This window comes from Trichogramma pretiosum, unplaced genomic scaffold, assembly GCF_000599845.2.
Source record: "Trichogramma pretiosum strain Unisexual culture from Peru unplaced genomic scaffold, Tpre_2.0 scaffold11, whole genome shotgun sequence".
Lineage (NCBI taxonomy): Eukaryota > Metazoa > Arthropoda > Insecta > Hymenoptera > Trichogrammatidae > Trichogramma > Trichogramma pretiosum.
Window position 1 is genome coordinate 2,229,949 of NW_019641702.1, and position 18,450 is coordinate 2,248,398.

General features: G+C 44.1%; 1 protein-coding gene across 11 annotated transcripts in view; it reads right to left on the reverse strand.

Moving 5' to 3' along the window:
* The window catches only part of LOC106653886 (homeobox protein homothorax), a 318,679-nt gene that overhangs the window by 64,733 nt on the left and 235,496 nt on the right, over positions 1-18,450 (reverse strand). The window lies entirely within an intron of this gene.

Genomic DNA, 18,450 nt, shown 5'->3' on the forward strand with positions numbered 1-18,450 from the left:
GGAGACTGGCCATATAATATCATAACGCATATTATACATATAGGCGTGCATATACAAAGTCGCAAAACGAGAGTCACACCATGCGCGGGTGGCGCTGTTGGACGCAGTTAGCGATGTCACATTATATCCCACCGTTACTCAGTCTCTCTCTCTCTCTCTCTCTCTCTCTCTCTTTCTCTCTCGGTCTCTTCGTCTCTCGTGCTCTCTGACTCTGTTTTCTGATATACATGTGTACGATATTATATGCTTGTATATACACGAACAAGTTATAGCGCAAACAGAGAAGAGAGTAAAAGAGATTCCTATCCCAATTAAAGCGACAACGAAGACGACGGCGACGACGACGACAAGAACGAGGACGAGGACGATAGCAGCAGCTATTGTTAAAGAAGCTGCTGCGCAAAGGCGTCTCTTACGAGGTAACGAGCGCTCGCTAAACGGATGCAACGACAAGTTTCTTTTGTGGATGCCGCAGCTTTACGCACGAACATAGCCACTGCCTGGACTCGTTGCACAGTAAAGATCTACTCTTCTCCCTTGGTAGCTGCACTGGATTTTCTATTTCTCATCGTTATACCTACACCGGCTCATTCGTGAGCGAGCTTAATGAAGTATTGGATTTAATATCAAGAGGATGTACGTAATTTTGAAGAACAATGGCTAACTATAGGAGCTCGGTGCGCGATTGGTGAGCAGCGTTATTACCAGGGGTTTTTGAATGAAAAACGATAAAAAATCAGTGCAGAATGCGAAAGTTGGAAGCAAAAAAGCAAACCGAGAAGTTATACCGGTCGAGAGCGCAGCAATGATGTCGAGACCGTTTTCTAGGATAGACGCACTGGCTTGCATTCTCCAAGAGGCAAACGACGACTCGCTCTGCTCTCGCTCTCTCTCTCTCTCTCTCTCTCCCTCTGACAATAGTCTGTGTGTGTATATAAATCAGGAGCAGCAGGTGTGCGAAACAACAACGCCAACGTCTAGGCTCTCTCTCCGAATTAGCTGATGTATGTATGAGTTTGTGTGCAGTCGGTACACACCGTGTATACGTATACACGCAGACACTGAAGCTTATATACAACACGCAGTGAGTTACAGAAACAGCAGAGTGTCGTCTATCATTCCCTCTCTCTCTCTCTCGTGTCTCCTCTCAGCTCGAATACGTCTCGGGTACATTCGTACTTTCTCTATATATATATGCATAAAATAATCAAAATAATTGTCGAAGCTTTCTGGGCTTTGTGCGTCTACGTGCGAGACGCACAGACGAAGGCCAGTATAACGGGAAAGAGCTATCCAATTACATTGAAAACAATAGTCCTAAGTGCTGCCGGCGCGTGGCAAATATACGCTGCTATACTGCAACTACTTTCCAGCTCTCTCTCTCTCTCTCTCTTTCTCTCTCCGTCCTAATATATACGTACATCTGTGCAGATCACAATCCTGGCCGAGTGAATTTCTTTGCTTGACAAAGTGTGAAAGATTGGATAGCGAAATTCGCGACATTCATATGAAAGCCTCTTATCTGTGTTCTTTACGCGACTTGATTTTAATCTGATATCATAGACGGAGTTGAGCGAACTAAGCTAAGCGAAAATTCAGTGAAAACAAGCGAAACTTTTTCATTTTGACTCATTTGAAATTCACCGAACCACAATTTTCAGTACGAATTGAATTCAATTTTTGCTAAACATTTATGTAGGCATTTTCTTCTTTATTTAGATGCTCCGAGTAATGAGCAGGTGACCCGACGAAAGATAACGAAGCTTCGAAATTCACTAGTCAGGATCCAAGGGTGAATTTTATCGTAACAGAATTAACCCATTCAAAGGGTCGGAAATTTCTTTCCCTCTTTGAGCTTGCGAGTCCCACTCGAATGAGCCATAAAATGAAAATGAGCACTAAAAAGACAATGCGAAAACGATTTGGAGCGGCAGTATCTTCTCTCTTTGTCTCGAGTAATGATAAAGCTGCTGAGCAGTAGCATTGCTGGTGATAAAGGGAGAGGACGCAACGTCGAGTCGATTTCAACGAGGAACAACAGCCAAGCCTAAATACGTGAATTTGGCCAATTGCTTCCTTATGCCTATGTATGCTCTATTACTTCAACGCGCACATAAAATTAGCCCCGGGCACGTGCATGTTACTATCTACTCAAGAGTCACTTTGGAAAATCTCCGCTGTGCCATCAAAAATTATATTTGCAATTTGCAAGGGTACGCGTGCATCAAACGTCATCGACGCCTATTTTATAATTGGCGAGATTATTACATTTAATTCGGCGGCGCTCGATATCGCATAACGAAGCTCTTTTCGGCGCGTCTGCAGCGATCTTCGAATGCTGCGTCAGGTCAACGCCTACCCGTACATCGTGGGCGTCTCCCCAGACGTGATCCTGGCTGATTTTCAAAGCTGCTAATGCTGCGCGAGCGCTGCGGAGATGTCCCCAAACGAATGACATGCCGATGACGAGCCGCCACACTATGTACGAAACGGCGCTACGTCGAGCTCGCGAGAGACTTGCTGACTCCGGTTAACGAGCGAGGCGTGGGACCATCGAGCTATGTCATCATCGTCGATGAAGACGTTCCTACGTGCTTCCGACTTGATTTCACCATGTCGTCGTGGCTCTCTCGTTCTCTCTTATTCTCTCTCTGTATCTTTTTTCTCTCCCTCTTCCTCTTTTTAAATTCTATTTACACGACCGGAATGAAGCGAACAAGATTTTTGATAGGGAATACAAGCGGCGCGTCATACAGAGAATTTGGACAGATAGGTTTTAAGTTATAATTGATCGATCGATGGTGTATGATGGTATTTTTTAATCGTTGACGCAGCTGATCACTCAAAAATCGTGACAAAATTATGCCGATTGGTGTAACAAACACAACTGACATTTAGCAAACTACCACGTACTGATATATCTACGTGAAGCTTTACCGCAAGTATATTCTATTGTCAATGAATACACATTATCCTTAAAAAATCGCAGTCAAATTATATAGAAAGTAAAAAAAGAGAAAATGTATTTATACGTCATAAACATTTTTCAGGACATTAATTCGTTGAACGATAAGACGCAAACGACGGCAGCCCAATTCAGCGGACTCGGGCAGCGATGTAACAAAGCAGCAGGTCTAGCTAGATTTGAAAATAGAATTTAACTGGGCTAATGAGATTTACTTTTTTTTGCTGAAATTGAAGTTTTATCTCGAGGCAATTATCTAGAAGCTCAAAGATTTGTTCAAAGTAAATGTACAAACCGAAAACGGCAGAAAACCTCGCGTTTCTCACGATATAGCTACAACAGTTGGATCGATTTGAAAAAGAAGGTGTGACGCCGCTGATCGCGCATACGATATTACATACGTATTGGAATAAGGTCCTGTACAATACGTGAGAAAGACTTCGACAGCGCACGCATGGGTACTTGTGGTTGATAAAAAACGTACATAAGCGCACTGCCATTATATTGTGTGCATATAACTACGCGCATATATCGATACGCAAATGCTGAGTCCTCTTTATACGAAGAAACGAGCTTCCCTCGCAGTCATCCTCGAGGGGGCCCGGTGTTTTAGCCATGTCATCGTTGGTAAGCGAATGCTTTATCGGCTACCGTGACTCTTCCGTGCTAAGAGTAGACGTTGCGAATTTTTGGGGGCGTCTTAAATAAACACGGAAGATTGCTTTATTCCAGTTATACACTCGGCCGAAATAAAAGTCTGACAAATCGATGAACATTTCTTACGTAACTATGCTACGGGGTAAAAAAGTTCGCGATCGATTTTGTAAGAAAATACTGAAATACATTGATTATAACAGTAAACGTTCAGGTAGAACTGTGCAAGCCCAGAACGATGAGAATCATCAGTAATGCAATAGGAGCATTTGTCGACGTGATAGAAGTCACTCGTCAAGCGGCGTGGCAGCAAAATCGAAGGGTGTCGATTCACTGGGAGGCAAAGGACATGTCCCACTTGGACCAGGCGTGGTTGACACGAGGCCGCCGAAAGCAGCGAGCTCGGCCACGTCTCGACGCGCCCGAGACTAGCCTTACACACTCCCAAGACCTGTCATTATCATAGCTCGCGCGTGAATAGCCCAAGTCGTCGTCGTCGCAGCACACATTAGCCGTCACCTCGTACACACCGTAAAGAGAACGCGTGTACCCCATATATAGCTATAATACCCGGACCGCACCCCCGCAGCCGACTCTCTCGGAGCTATAGCCAGCTCCCTTATTGTCTCGGAACAACTGCAGGAACGCCGGTGTATAGGCCTTAGCTCCATGCAATTCAATATGTACACTGGGCTACGTGGCTCAATTCGTCGCTCGAAACGTGCTGAGCCTCTGATCCTGCTTATCCGTATTCTATATCTGCTCTCGCATGCTCTTTCTATATCTATCCACTGACTCGAATTTTCTCTCCTTCTTCTCTCATTCTCTTTTGCTCGTCCTCTCATTCTTTGGCTCTATTTCCCTCTTAATGCCTTTGTCTGCCAATTTCATTGATTAGATCAGCTGGCCGGCACAGCGACTGATTGCTGCCTCGGACTGCGCACTAATGAAACGACAAGCCAATGTGTTCTGTGGCTAGCGCCTAATCTCTCTCATTCTCCTCGTCGTCGTCGTCGGCGGCGTGCGACCAAATAGAAAGTGGACAAGATAAAACGCAGCGATGAGGTTTGGGCTTTGATTAGTTCACCGCACCTTTTCGACGGGAAACCACATTTACAGCTGACTGCGCCATATACCTCGGTAGTCTGCACACACACACACACGCACATACGCACACATGTAGAGCACATTCACGCTCTCGAGATAAATGAATACGTCGTTTACGGATGTGCAGTCATTTTTCGTGCTCGCCTACAAGTGCTGCAGCGTCGAAGAGAGAAATCAATCGAGGTCGTTTCTTCTCCGAATAAATACGCATGCACACAATACGGTCTTGTTGAAATTCGGTTTCGCATCGGTTAAAAAAAAAAAGAAACGAGTGCGTTACTGCTGCTGCTGTTGCAGTGCATCTCTGCACGTCTTCCTGCATGGCTAGTGGGGATAATTATAACATTGGTCGTGCGTTTAGAGAGAGAGAGAGCGAGAGGCGTGTATCGTTGCTTCCACCTCTTGTACACGCGTGCGCGCGCGCGAGCCATTGAGCCCCGAGGCCTTCGAAAATATAAGTTCGTCCGGAACCCGGCAATCATCCCTACAGTCAAGTCTTTCAGTCAGTTCCTGTTGCTATTTAATTATCCATTTAAAGCGTATAATTTTCGTTTCGGGTCCTATCCCCACGAGCTCACGCTCACGAGTATACCTCTTTGAGTCTTATTATATATCACAGGCTCTCTCTGTTCTTGCCTTTATTTCTCCATCTTCGATGCCCTTCATTTTGGTCATTAAACCGTTCTTTATTGTTGTATGCACACACATAGACACACAGGCGCACGGAGCATGTGCAATGTGGACTCGTGCACGAGTTAAGTGTATTCGGTGTGTGTGCAAAATGATGGTCACGCGTGTGACGAAAAACGTGGGAGTCGGGATTGTCGATAATCACGTGAGCATTTTACTCCGTTTTGATTGTAGACTTTGAAACGATCTAATGATATTATCGTGCAATCTGTTCCGCGTCGAGTCTAATTTATGCCTATGATTTTCAACTCGGAAAAACAAACTCACCCCTCTAAGGCCGTCTCGACGCATGAGTTTATATAAATTTCATTTGATGAAAAAAATCGTGAAAGTAAGCTTACATAAAGTTTGTTTCCCTACATCGAAAGCAGAGTAAAGTCAGGCCCTTTGAACCTGCGACGCGCTTATAAAGGAGCCGCTTGTTAGTTGGATATTGGTATTTTTTTTCTCTATCCTTTTCAGGCTGTTCGATGTCATGGAAACAGCGAAAGAAAGAGAGAGAAAGACCGGCGCAACACAGCCTCGTGTGTGTATATAAGTATCGAGCGAGATCGCAATTTCCGTTCCCTAAAACGACGCGAGATGGTCTTTCGTGCTCGGCTATATATAATACGTACGTATGTGTACGGTGAGCTCGAGTTTGGCATACACACGGTTAAAGCACGGCAGTGATGGGACACGCGCTCGCTATCTCTGTCTCCGAACTACCCCGCGCGACTCGCAGTTGCCGTGAACGCGGACACATACACGAAAACCCGTTTAGTGTCAATTTATTCGGGATTCTCGGCTAAGACCTGCCTTGCTCTCGCTCGCATGCTCGCGACCGTTTGCATAATATTGTATTTATTTCGTCTTGTAACTCGCAGAAGCGCATAAGCCGCCACCGCTGTACGAAAATGGTCTCTCTCTCGCTCTATGTACAAACTCTCTCACACAGATACGGACTTGTACAACGCATACTCGCGTTCGCGTAGATGCAATACTGCGGCGCGAGCAGAGAGAAAGAGAGTTGGTTCGCCTACAGACGCATGCTATACATGCATACACGCGCACACACACCAGTAGGGGGATCAGCTCTTCAGCTCTTCGCGAGGCGTGCCCATTCACGACGAGCAATTTGGTTCCTGCACGTTATTGGACGTTACTATATACATTCGCGCGTACGCCGCCGGCAAAGCAGAGCCAGCAAACTTTCCTGCGCTCGCGCGCACGCTCCGCTTGCTCTTTTTTTTCTTTACTTTTTTTTTCACTTTTTTTTTATTTCGCTGCCGTTGTTGTTGTTGGCGTTGTTTTTTCTTTTTTGCCCAACTCTCGCTCGCTCGACCAAGACTTTTTATTTTTCGCGCATTCAGCCTGCAGCAGGCATATGTGTAAGCTGTATGTATGGCTCTGAATATGCGTGTGCATATGGGTACAGTGCTGAGCTACGATAGTGTCCATGGCTCTTGTAAGAAGCTTTAATTTTTCATCCAGAAGTTATTGAGGGTCTCCTAATTGACCCTGAAGTTACGGTGAAATGAATTTAAAATTTGAATTTTTCTGTAAAGTATGTTTTGAAAATCTTATCGAGTTGGAATATATTTAATTGACTATTTACAATAACTCAGTTCGATTACGAAATATTTTAGATTTATGAGTTTGTGAAATTAATAAACATAATACAAAAATAACCGCTATCTCAATTATGAATCTCTTTACGCTAACGATCAATAGTAAATTTACAAAATGTAAAGCTTGTCAAAAATCTAGTATCTCATGTATCTCTTGATCGGCTCGGTTTAATTTATTGCTCATGTTCGCTATGATCCCATTAAAAGCAAAAGATTCTGAAATAAAAGTGGCCACACGGGGAAGTCGAGAATCACAGCTGATATACGGACGAGCTGCGCGATGTAAGAAAATGAGAAAAAAAAATGTCAAACGTGCCGCGGTAATGATAATAAATTTTTGGCGCTTGTTACATGTGAGATAGTAAAATAGCGGATCTAATGAGCGCGTCAATCAACGTGTATGCACTTGAAAATTAACAGAGTATATCTAGCGCACGGGGGAAATATAACTTTGAGTGATTTGCGAATCGTCGAGGCAGCTGGCATTTACAATAACGTAATACCGATATACCGCGCGCATGGACATTTCGTTACAGCGGCGCTGCCGCGTGATGTTCGCGCAGGTCAACGACCAACGAGTAGCGGCGCACATTACTCGCAGCTGTTCTACAATTTCTACAATTAATAATAAATTATTAATCACGACGGTAGGCGAGTAAAATAATCGCGGCGCCTATTGCGTATGCGTATAATTCCGAATCAATGTATAGCTTCGATGATTATCCGACATGTAAAATGTTATCATCATTACGCAGGCAACAACACAATTGATCTGTCTCAGGAACGTGTAAAACACGTCTATATGCGTACATCGTACGTATGTACACCTGTTCATTTGCACGTTAAAACTCGTGTACATACACACATGTACACATACACATATTCTCAGAATGGAACATAACAGTTACAGACGGGCGGAACAGGTGACTGTCAGTGGCCTGCGGCTGAGCATTCGAACGCACATATTACAACTGGCGATATAAATGCAAGTCTGTAGAGGTATGTATCTTTGGTCAAGCTCTTCATAGGTCATTTACGAGGTATTATTGAAATGTTGGCCCAGGTATCAACAATACTCTAAACTGATTATACTATTTTTCCTTCAAATACAACGAATAAGAGAACCATTTCGAGCGTGTTTTGAAACCGTGCTTATATAGAATAATTTTGACTTTGCCACTTGCAGATTTACATATTAAGGTACTCGCCATCTTGCGGCTCAGACTGGCTTTAACTCTGATTGAATTTGTGGGTAGTTGACGCAAAAAATTGTTTTCGAATTACAAACACTTTTATGGGCATCTCCGATCGGATCTTCAAGCCCTGGACATTGCCGCGCGTAAAAGAGTAAGTTGCTGGCGATGTACTCGGTGACGTGTGACGTACGAGTGGGAATGCGCGACGCAATATCTGTCGCGAACAATAAATTTGGCCCACTGAAGCCGCAGCGTGATCAGCGCCGAGAAGAACTAATGGGATGGGTTAATTATCATGGTCTGCTCTCTTGGCCTCGGTATCGTGCTAATAGGCTCTCGGCGCACTCGTTGCACATCATCAACGCTCGCACGCGGGACGACTAAAGAAACGCGAAACAAAAGTTATACGTATGCACTTAGCCAATGACTTGAGCCGCGTTGTTATGCGCTTCTATATTAAACGCGCCTTCTGCTTTATTGATCATTTGCAGCTGAGCACTGAGAGTCGAGTAAAAAAACACCATAATTAGGCTGTATCCGGACAACGATACGGACAAAAACGTGAGAAAATCGACGCTTTCCTCGGACTAAGCAAGATTCGATGCGGAGTACTCAGATGGAATATTCATAGTTTTAGGATAAAGCAATGTCAAGCTTTATCCATGATTGGTAGCATTATATATATAGGGAAAAAAGGTAAAGAAAGGATCGTCAAAAACGCGCTCTCGACAGGCTAACTTTTAAAAGCGCGAAATATCAACAACGAGCGTATCGCGCGGAGCGGTGCATTCGGGAGTAAGCGCAAAGCCGCAGCGCGCGAGATTGACAGACGGATATTTTTATGCGAAACCCTACGTCCGATAATCTGTTGGCTGTTTTATGGCTGCCGCTGTGCTGCTGCTGCGCTGGTCTGGCTGGCCGGCCTCTGCATGCTGACGTATTATATGCTCTCTTTCTCTCTGACGCGCTAGCTACTGCTGCTGGAATATGAATTTCGCGCGCTCGCGAACCAATAGCTCTTTCTTCCGTATATGTAGCGCGCATATGCTATCTGCGCTGCGTTGTGTGCAACTATAAATTGCAAAGAGCTATGTATAATACTTGCGCGGCATGTGTACGCGTTCGTGGATTTTAACGAAAATCTGCATATTCGTTTAGGCAGACGAGCGAGCGAGCGAGCGAACCAGTGAGCGCCGTGGAGTGACGGCCAGGCCACGCCGAGAGCGGCCGCTCGTTTGCCGATGAACCCGTGCTGTGCACTGCCAGCTTCTGTGTATATATCTATATAACAAGTATCTCTATACTGTTTGTAAATGCATTAGCTAGTTCAGCCACTGACTTATGCATTTTTGAATTCACCCCACCGCTGCAACGAGTTTCGGTCAAAAATACTCTAGCTATGCTCTTCTATATAGTTATAACGTTTATTTCATTATTTATTGCCTCTATTTCAGTCGAAATTCCCAACTATATTTGTGATATCGATAGACACTCTCATTATAATTCATGCGAAGAATAATCGCATTTATGCAGCATGCAACAAAAAACACGTGCACTGAAAAATTGTCTGCCACAGAACAACCGCTAATTTGGTACTTGATTGGGCAATGATAAACGAATGATCTTGCAATGCTCCGATCAAAGCACCCGCGCTAGAGCATACTTTTGAGTTTTGCGCTCACCTGTGACCTGCGGAAGCCGCAACATACTCCAAAACTTTCTCCGTATACGCAATACAATTGAAGCTGGCTAGGATAATGCATGTGCGAGAGCGTCGAAGCGTAATTTCGCGCACATTTCAAAGTTAGCCAAGTACGCCGCGTCGGGCCTCGTGCGTACTTGTGCGTGCGTGTGTGTAATTAGGCGAAGCTCGAAGGAAGCAAGCCAGCCGTGCAGAGAGTGATGCATGATACAGCAAGGCAATCTCAGGCAGTAATTACCGACGAGCCTAGGACGGAATCGCTCGCTGCGACAAATACACTGCGCTCGGCTCGGCTCGGCTCGCTCGACGCATTAAGCATCGAGTTTAACGCCAAGAAGGACAATGAAGAAGTGCGCATCGCACCGATCGTCTGACGATTCATGACTATATATAGGTAGGATTCATACATAGGCTGCAGCAACCGATGTATCATCGGAAAACCGCGCCGATTTGGCAATCGCGCCAATGGAGCGTGCGTGCGCGCGGCTGGAGGCGCAGCTGCAACCACCGATTAGGAATTTCCCGAAAAAAAAATGGAAAATCAAATGGAGCAAGCGATCGTTCGGTCGCGATGCCACGCGCACGCAACTACCCTTATTTTCATTTCTCGCTCGCTCGCTTCCGCGCGCACATTTTGCGGTTACAAACCACAGATATTTACAATAAAGCTTGCGGTGCTTATATTACAGCGAGCAACGCATATATCTCTGGCGTCGTGCAGCACCCCGCGTGATGCGCGCGCGGGCATATACATACACACATACACAGCAGAGATACACATGCGCGCCTCCTCTAGGTATGCAGCATCCAGCAGACGTGATACGGAATATATGAATAATAATGGCTCGAGCCTGTGTATTGCAGCAGGAGCAGCGACGGCGGCGGCGAGTCATCGCCACCGGCACACACTCACGCGCATACATATAACAAAAGCCAACGACGCTTTATGAGCCTAGTGTATTTATATACCTACCGAGCGCTGTGTGTACGTAATACAGCGAGAGAGAGAGAGAATACTAGGCGCGTTGACGTACTGCGGCTTGTGCGTGCGATTCGCTCTGATTAGGGCTATCTGTAACGATAGCATGAAGCAGCTCTTTCTCTCCTGCTTCTCTCTCTCTCTCTACTCTGCCGACGCATATAATCTCGCTATAATCGAGCGCACCGCACGCCGATCCCTCGCGGCAGATCGATCGTCTCTCTTCGCCCGTATTATATAGCCCCACAACGATGGTGTGCGAACGCTCTCCATGTACAACGGAGCTGTTTATACGTCGTTGCTTCAAATTTTTTTTTCGGCGTAATTTCCCTACGTGGACAATTTTTGAGCGATTACTGTCGCTGAATTTATGGCGCCGGCGATAATGCTAAGAGACCTATAACGGCGCGAGCTCGAGTTAACGAATGGCGCCGAGATGATTTTTACCACGACTAGCCCCGAGTACGCTTAGGAATTGAAAAAGCTCCGAGCGATTCTCGAGTCAACCGAGTGCAATTGCATCTCGCGATACGAATTATTACCGATAGGCCACAATGAGCACACGTGCTCTCGAGGCAGTGGAGAAATTTTCTCAGCAGCGCAGTGCGAATCTGCCAGCGCGCACCGACGCATTATAAATATCGTTTACACTCGGTGGCGGCGGCGGCAGCAGCGGTGGCTCTATATAGGCGCGTGCATTAATGCGGCTGATTGCTCGTACATCAAAACTACGGCGTTGGCATCGTGGTGGCGGTGGCGGCGGCGGCGCATCGGGACAGGTATATACACGTATATAGCTGGCTCGCTCGCTCGCGCGTTATAGTCGCACAACCCGAACCTGGTTATTAAAATATCGGGTCAAAGCTTGTTTGCGCACGCAGCGAGACCACACCAAGTGTCGTATATAACCTTAACATATTGCTCGAATGGAAAATGAAGAGAGAGAGAGGGAGAGAGTAAAAAAAGCTTGGCGCGCTGCAGCGAGATGCGGCTTGTTATACGAATCCTCGCCGCGTTGCAGGGTCACTCGCGCTCGCTCGCTCACGTATTATAAGAGGACGTCAAGTTCGTTAGGAACAAACGACAAGGCTCTCTCTCTCTCTCTCTTTCTCTGTCACGAGGAATATTATTGCTTTTGGCTGCGATTCTCGCTGTGAATACTGCTACATATGTATACTACACGTATATATTCGCGTCGACGTCGACGTCATCGTGCTGTATGAATCTGAGCGCGCGCGACCCGCGTGGACCTTATTATTGTTATTATTATCATCGTCTCGTGCGCGCGAACGTATGTCCGTCGGCCATATAGGGTCTTCTTTCTTATCGCCAACGACGCGCGGATGCGAGCTGCGCGAGATTTATCGCCGCGCAAACTGACAAAAGTTATAAGGGACGAGAAGCGCGAAATTAAGGTACGTCGTGTGTGCCAATTGCTCGACGACGCTTTAAACCCGTCTTTGATTCTCACGCGCGTAACAACAATAAAAAAATGATGAAGTATAAAGTTATGCATATGCGCGCGTACGCAAAAAGGGATGAAAAATAGCGCATTATACGCTATACGATAGGTATATATGTATGCGTGTAAGTCGTTCGATTCGCTGCTTCGTTACAAGTTTGAGAAAGCCTTATAAATAAAATGTTTGCGCGAGCCTCAGCCGTATAATTCGCTCTAATCTATAAGTTTACGACTTAGGAACGATAAAGAAGCTTTTTCTTTTCTTTTTAACTTGGCTACGCCGCTTTCTGCGGAGCGCAGCAGCAGCAGCAGCGTCTTTGGAGTTTTCCTCCGATTGTTCGGCTTTAGCGGAAAGTTTACGCTGAGCTTTTTTGCTCTTATTCTCTCTCTCTCTCTCTAAAGAAATTGCACCGAGCTTCCCTTAGATCACCGTGTGTAGAACAAAGTTGCTGGAAATTAATATGCGCGCGTAAAAGAGAACACTAGTGAGTCGGCTAAGCTTATTGAAGAAAGTATAATACGCGAACACGCGCACGCATCGATAGGCTACCTCATATACTTCTACGCGCTTGCTAAATAGTTTCTTTGCGTCGCAGCGCGCGAGACTAACCCCTTCCTTTCGTTACGTAATACATGCAGGTACACACGAAGTAATTGTCTGTATGTGCCGCCGCCGCCACCGTTCGTGTATAATATTGAGATCAGACGTTAAGATTAACTTGGCAATTTGAGTGCTCTTCTGTATATGAATGTTAATGCAATGCTCACTCCGTATAAAGGCAAGTATTCATAATCGATTCCTTCAGCGATATGCAATACACGTGTGCGCGCAAGGGTGCCTGACTTTGGCAATGAAGGAAAATGAGAGGGAGCCCGAAAACCAGCCAAGAGGGTGTATTCACGCTCCAGTCGTGTGTATACCTTGCGCTTTTCGCTATTAATTTTCAATACTGCTACTCAAAGTCTCAGCTAATTCGCTAGATGAGTCACAATATACCAATGTGCTCATTATGGTTTTCCACAACACTTTTAACAACTTGAGTAAAAAATAAAAGGAGAAAACAAAAAATATTCTCTTAATGATGAATTAAATTTTAATTTATATCAAACACGTGTAATTTCCTCGTAAACATTACGTTAATTATACACGAGTTGCATTTGAAACTAATTCTTTTTTGAAGTGCGAGGCAACTTATTACATTCAACACACGGCCGGATAAAAACACAAACGGAGAATTGCGGCGACAAAGACCGACGATCCGAAGCCGCAAATACGACAGCGGACCCTCCCAGTTGGTAATTAAAATCTCTTGGTTTTCAAACCGACGAAAAATCGTCGTCTTTTCTCCAGAAATTTATGACAGGAGTCGTGCTGCGGTGTGTTTATTATAAGAGACGAGGAGGAGTGTTAGCGCCACTGCAACGAAGGTAAATGAAAGCGGAAACGACTGATGCATGCTGTCTGCAAGAGTCTCATGTTAAGCTCCGCCTCTACTAATCGTATGAGTTACTTACTCAAACTGCACTTGATATACGCGGACACGATGCTAAAGAGACAAAATAGAGGTCTTTACATTGCAATGAGTCCCGTTTGTTTTTGTCATTTCAGCTGTCCAAATTTTGAATACTGCGACTTTTTTTGGTAATTCTATTCAAAATTTATGCAATTGAGTCGTGAACCAGGAGAAATAATTTTGGCACGGCATTAATTTAATAATCTATAGATAATCTGAAATATTAAAGTCACAAATCATTCGATAAAATGAGAGTGCATACGTTATATATTATAAAATATATAATAATATACCCAACAAAGCGGTCTTATTAATTTGCTTGCAACGCTAAATTTTGCAGCTATGCGCGAATGAATCAAATTTTCATGCGTTAATATTATATTCGATCTCGTGAGCCAGGGTGCCGCTGCTATATTTATACCGAGAGTTCGCAGATATATTTGCGCGTACGATAAAATGATATTTGCGATTCGTTAAATAGCCAACGGCTGTATATTTTTTTAACATTTTTCCGACAAAATGTACGCGCGCGATATAAAGGTTTTGACGCACGCGTGTGTGCGTTCACGATAACGCTTTGCGTGCCCAACTTATTAATATATAAAATTCAAACGTAAGCCGCAGGCCGCTCGGACAATTTTAGAATTAATTTGTTTCATTCAAAATACCTCGTTGGATGGTTCTTCTTAAAAACACGTCGGAAATATTATTGTCCCGATAATGTGCTTCTCGACGATCAAACAACGGCGATTTCATTTAAAAATAATTAGCTTTCGTCGAGATTATAATTTTACGACTGCCGAGCGCAGGGATGCCTCGCGCACGAGAAATTACTGCACAGAAGTTCGGGATTAGACAGCAATGACTTTTATAAAAGTCATTATGAGCCGTTTACGCGACAGGAGTCATTGTATAAGTGACCAATAATCGTTGCTTCGGTCGATAAGACACACCGCAGGTGTAGGCAACTCGACAACGATCAATAAAAACGCTGTTCCAGCCGAACGTTACGACTTTTATATTAGCTATTTGCGACAACATTTCGCAGTTTGAATATCATCGTTTAATAATAATAAAAAGATGCGAAGAAGTAGATTCTCTCACGTGGCATTCACTGCAACGGAATGACGAGTGTAAGAACGAGAAAAAGAAGAGGAGGAGGCGCTAAACCGCGGAGAGGGAAAAATATCACGAGGTCGAGTAGTGAGCGAAAAAGAAGTGGTTCCAATAAAAAATTACGTTGGGATACGGTGCCAAGTGCACCAGTGCCCTTTTCTCTCTCTTTCTCTCCCTCATCCAAATGACTTTTAAGTGCATTTAACAATTATTTTATATTAAGCGGTGAATTTATTACAGGACTCCATTATCGGCAGAAAAATAAGCTGCAAAACAGGAGCTCGAAAAAAAGTGTAACGATAAAGGATGGAAGAAGGTTTGTCAAAGAATCCTGGATGGGTTTCGACGTTTCTGTTTACTCTGTTTTTGTTACATTCGCGATTGGCAGAAAAGTTTTTCGAGTTGAAAACTGTAATCGAGAGTAGAAAAATTTAAACCCGAGTAACGCAAGCAGTTGGGGAAGTTAAAAAATAATAGTTGGATATTACGGCAGAGAAATGTGGAGGTCAGGTATTTTCTAGGCGTCTTTATCTGGCGTACGAAGTTATCTCTGCTCAACTTCCGGGATTGCCACGAGCTGCGTTCTGCGTGCAGCTCTCTCAGGCTATAATGCAAGATTATATACCTCGGCTCTACGGGAACGAGTTTCTTTCTTTCTTTTTCTTCTTCTTTCTCTTTCTCTCTGTCTCTGTCTCTCTCTCTCTCTCGCTCGCGCGCGGCATAATAAAGAAGGTGAAAAAGTAGCGGCTGCAGCAGCAGTAGAGCTGTCGCGAATCCGATAAAGCCTCTCGCTGCCGCTGCGCCTCCCTTCTGCGCGCGCCTGCATATATAATCTATAACACGAGCCACTTAAATTTTACACTTTATGAAATTATTTTAATGCCTCTCGAAGTTATATCTTTCGCGACTCGGTATCATTTTCAAAAGCGATGGGATTTCAAGATAAAGGACTCGAACGAAGCATGAAACGAGAGAATCCGCGTCTGTGCTCGCACAAAATTAAGACCCAGCACAAGAGAGAGAGAGAGAGAGAGAGAGAGAGACTGACTCTCTTCTGCCTTCCACCCGTGCACCTCAGGTGTATCTATATCCACAAGGAATTTACTGAATTACACGTTATTTTTTACCGCGAATTAACTTTCCCCTTTGTAATAAGCACAAGCTTATTTTTTAACCTTTTTAATCAGGGACAAAATGAAGTTCTGCCCATTGAATGTATAAATATCCTACACAACATACGAGACGCAAACATATTTTTATATGCACTTGACTGAATATCTCGGACAAAGGATAAACGAGCGGCGAAAAAACTTGAAGACTACTTTTTTTATTTAAACTCAAATTATCATGTATTCACGAACACTGGTCGATAACGAAAATTACAAGTACTAAATTCACTCAGACCAACTTTCGGGCTTTTTTCAATCCTCGCTTCGGTTTTATTTTTGCACCCAGTTCGCTTCTTTGCACCCTCCTCGAACGAATGGATGTAAGGCAAAGAGAAGAGACTTTTTCGAAGGCCATAGTTCGCTGCTCGCCCGGAGCGTGCTCGAGCCTAAGAATGTGCGGACAAAAAGGCCTGCTCCTATATACGTATACATAGCCAAAGGAAAAAGGTTTTTGCGCTTTGTGTGATAGAGAGGGTCGTTTTTAATGCCACCCCCGGGACAGAGCAGGGCAACTCTGATGGGGTTATGGGCCTCCGAGGCCTACTACCATTTTCCGCCTGTTTCGCGTCCCGTTTTCCCTTCATTTTATTCCATAATACACCGGCAGTAGCGGCGGCAACAACAAGAGCAGCGGAGCAAGAGTGGGAAATAAGACAAGATAGAGACGTACGGAGCAGACGCCGCAGACCACAAAATTGTGCTTTTTAAATTGCCAGCGACCGAATCTTTTGTCAGAGTCTCGCGCGCACGCACGTATGTATGTATGCATAAAAAACCTATAGGCTATAAGCTATGGATTTTTCCGTGTTTGCCAATGAGATTGAGATTTGTTTTGCGTTTGTTTTATGGCCGCGCGCTTTTTCCCCTTTTTCTGAATCTTTTATTTTGTATTTTTTTCTTTTACAACCAGGCAGAGACTCGGGAGAACGGGTGGCTCGTTCATCTTGCATTTGAGAGATTGGATCGTATTTCACGCAATGCGCTGTTAAGCATGTAGGTTATGTACTCACGAAACGATGCTGACTTGGAAATAAGATCGAATAATATTTATAGTAGTGCAAGACTCACCTAGAACAGAATAAAAAAACAATGTAAATTAGTTGTGTTATTTGAAAATAAATAAATACAAGCACAAGATTGCATGATTAAATTTTCGCAAGGTGTAAAACATTTTACCGACGTTGAGGAAAACATTAAGCAAGTTTACGCGAGGAAGTAGAACAAGGTGATTCAGCGAGTTTTACGTGTCCTAAAGGACCGATTGACTCGGGACTCTATGAATTACGCTCGGACCCCGCGTGAATGAACCATAATGCAGCAGTGGAAAGCTCGCCTTTTTATGTAAGTACTATTCTAGGCGAGAAACGAGATATATATTTAAGATCGTCGGAAAGTTTACGGCAGAATTCTGAATTATCCTCATAAACGCACACACTACTCGGTTTGCTTTTCTTTCGGACTCTTTCAAAGTGTCGTAGCACGAGCGCGCGGACGTACTCGCCAGTACGCGTTCATATACTCGCTGCAACAACATATTATCTCGAGCCTCTGATCTTCTCCAAATTTATGATACACCGAGAGATGTCCTCTTTGTAAGACCATTTTCCAAGATAACGAATCTCTCCATGCAAGAGCGTGTGCGTTTTTATAATAATCATAATGTCACGTGATCATAATAACGCGCGTTTTTATACCAACATGAGTAAAATGGAGTCTGGCATTTCTTGCAAGTCTATCTTTCCTCGCAATTTACCATCGTGAAATCCCGTCGTTGTCTTCGACATTTTTTAATCTTCTCGTACAATCGGAATCATTTAAATAATCTTCTATTCGTGCTAACGTTTTGACGCATCAATTATTTTTTTATTGTTTCATCGCCAGGATGAATCACGCATTATTATCGTTATTTCCTGTAGCACGACTCAGTCACGACCGAATAAAAAAAAATGTAATTATACCCAACACTATTTACATGTAATTATGCTGACGTATACATGTACTGGTTTAATATTTAAATCGCCACAAGAGAGTGCCCAACAAAATTATAATATTCATGCCCGCATAATAGAAGAGGCAAACTCAATGCGAACGTAATGGCGTACTCCCTGAATTTTCCTGAAAAAAAATGCAATCGGCCGAAGTAAATTTATGATTCTGACTTGAGCTTTATACAATATTTCGCCTTTTCTCCTGGAATTGTTATTAAATTTGAAGCATCGATGAATTAAATATTACGCGTACGTTGAAATTTCAATTGCCTCCTGCGGAGCAACGGGAGAGGCGGTG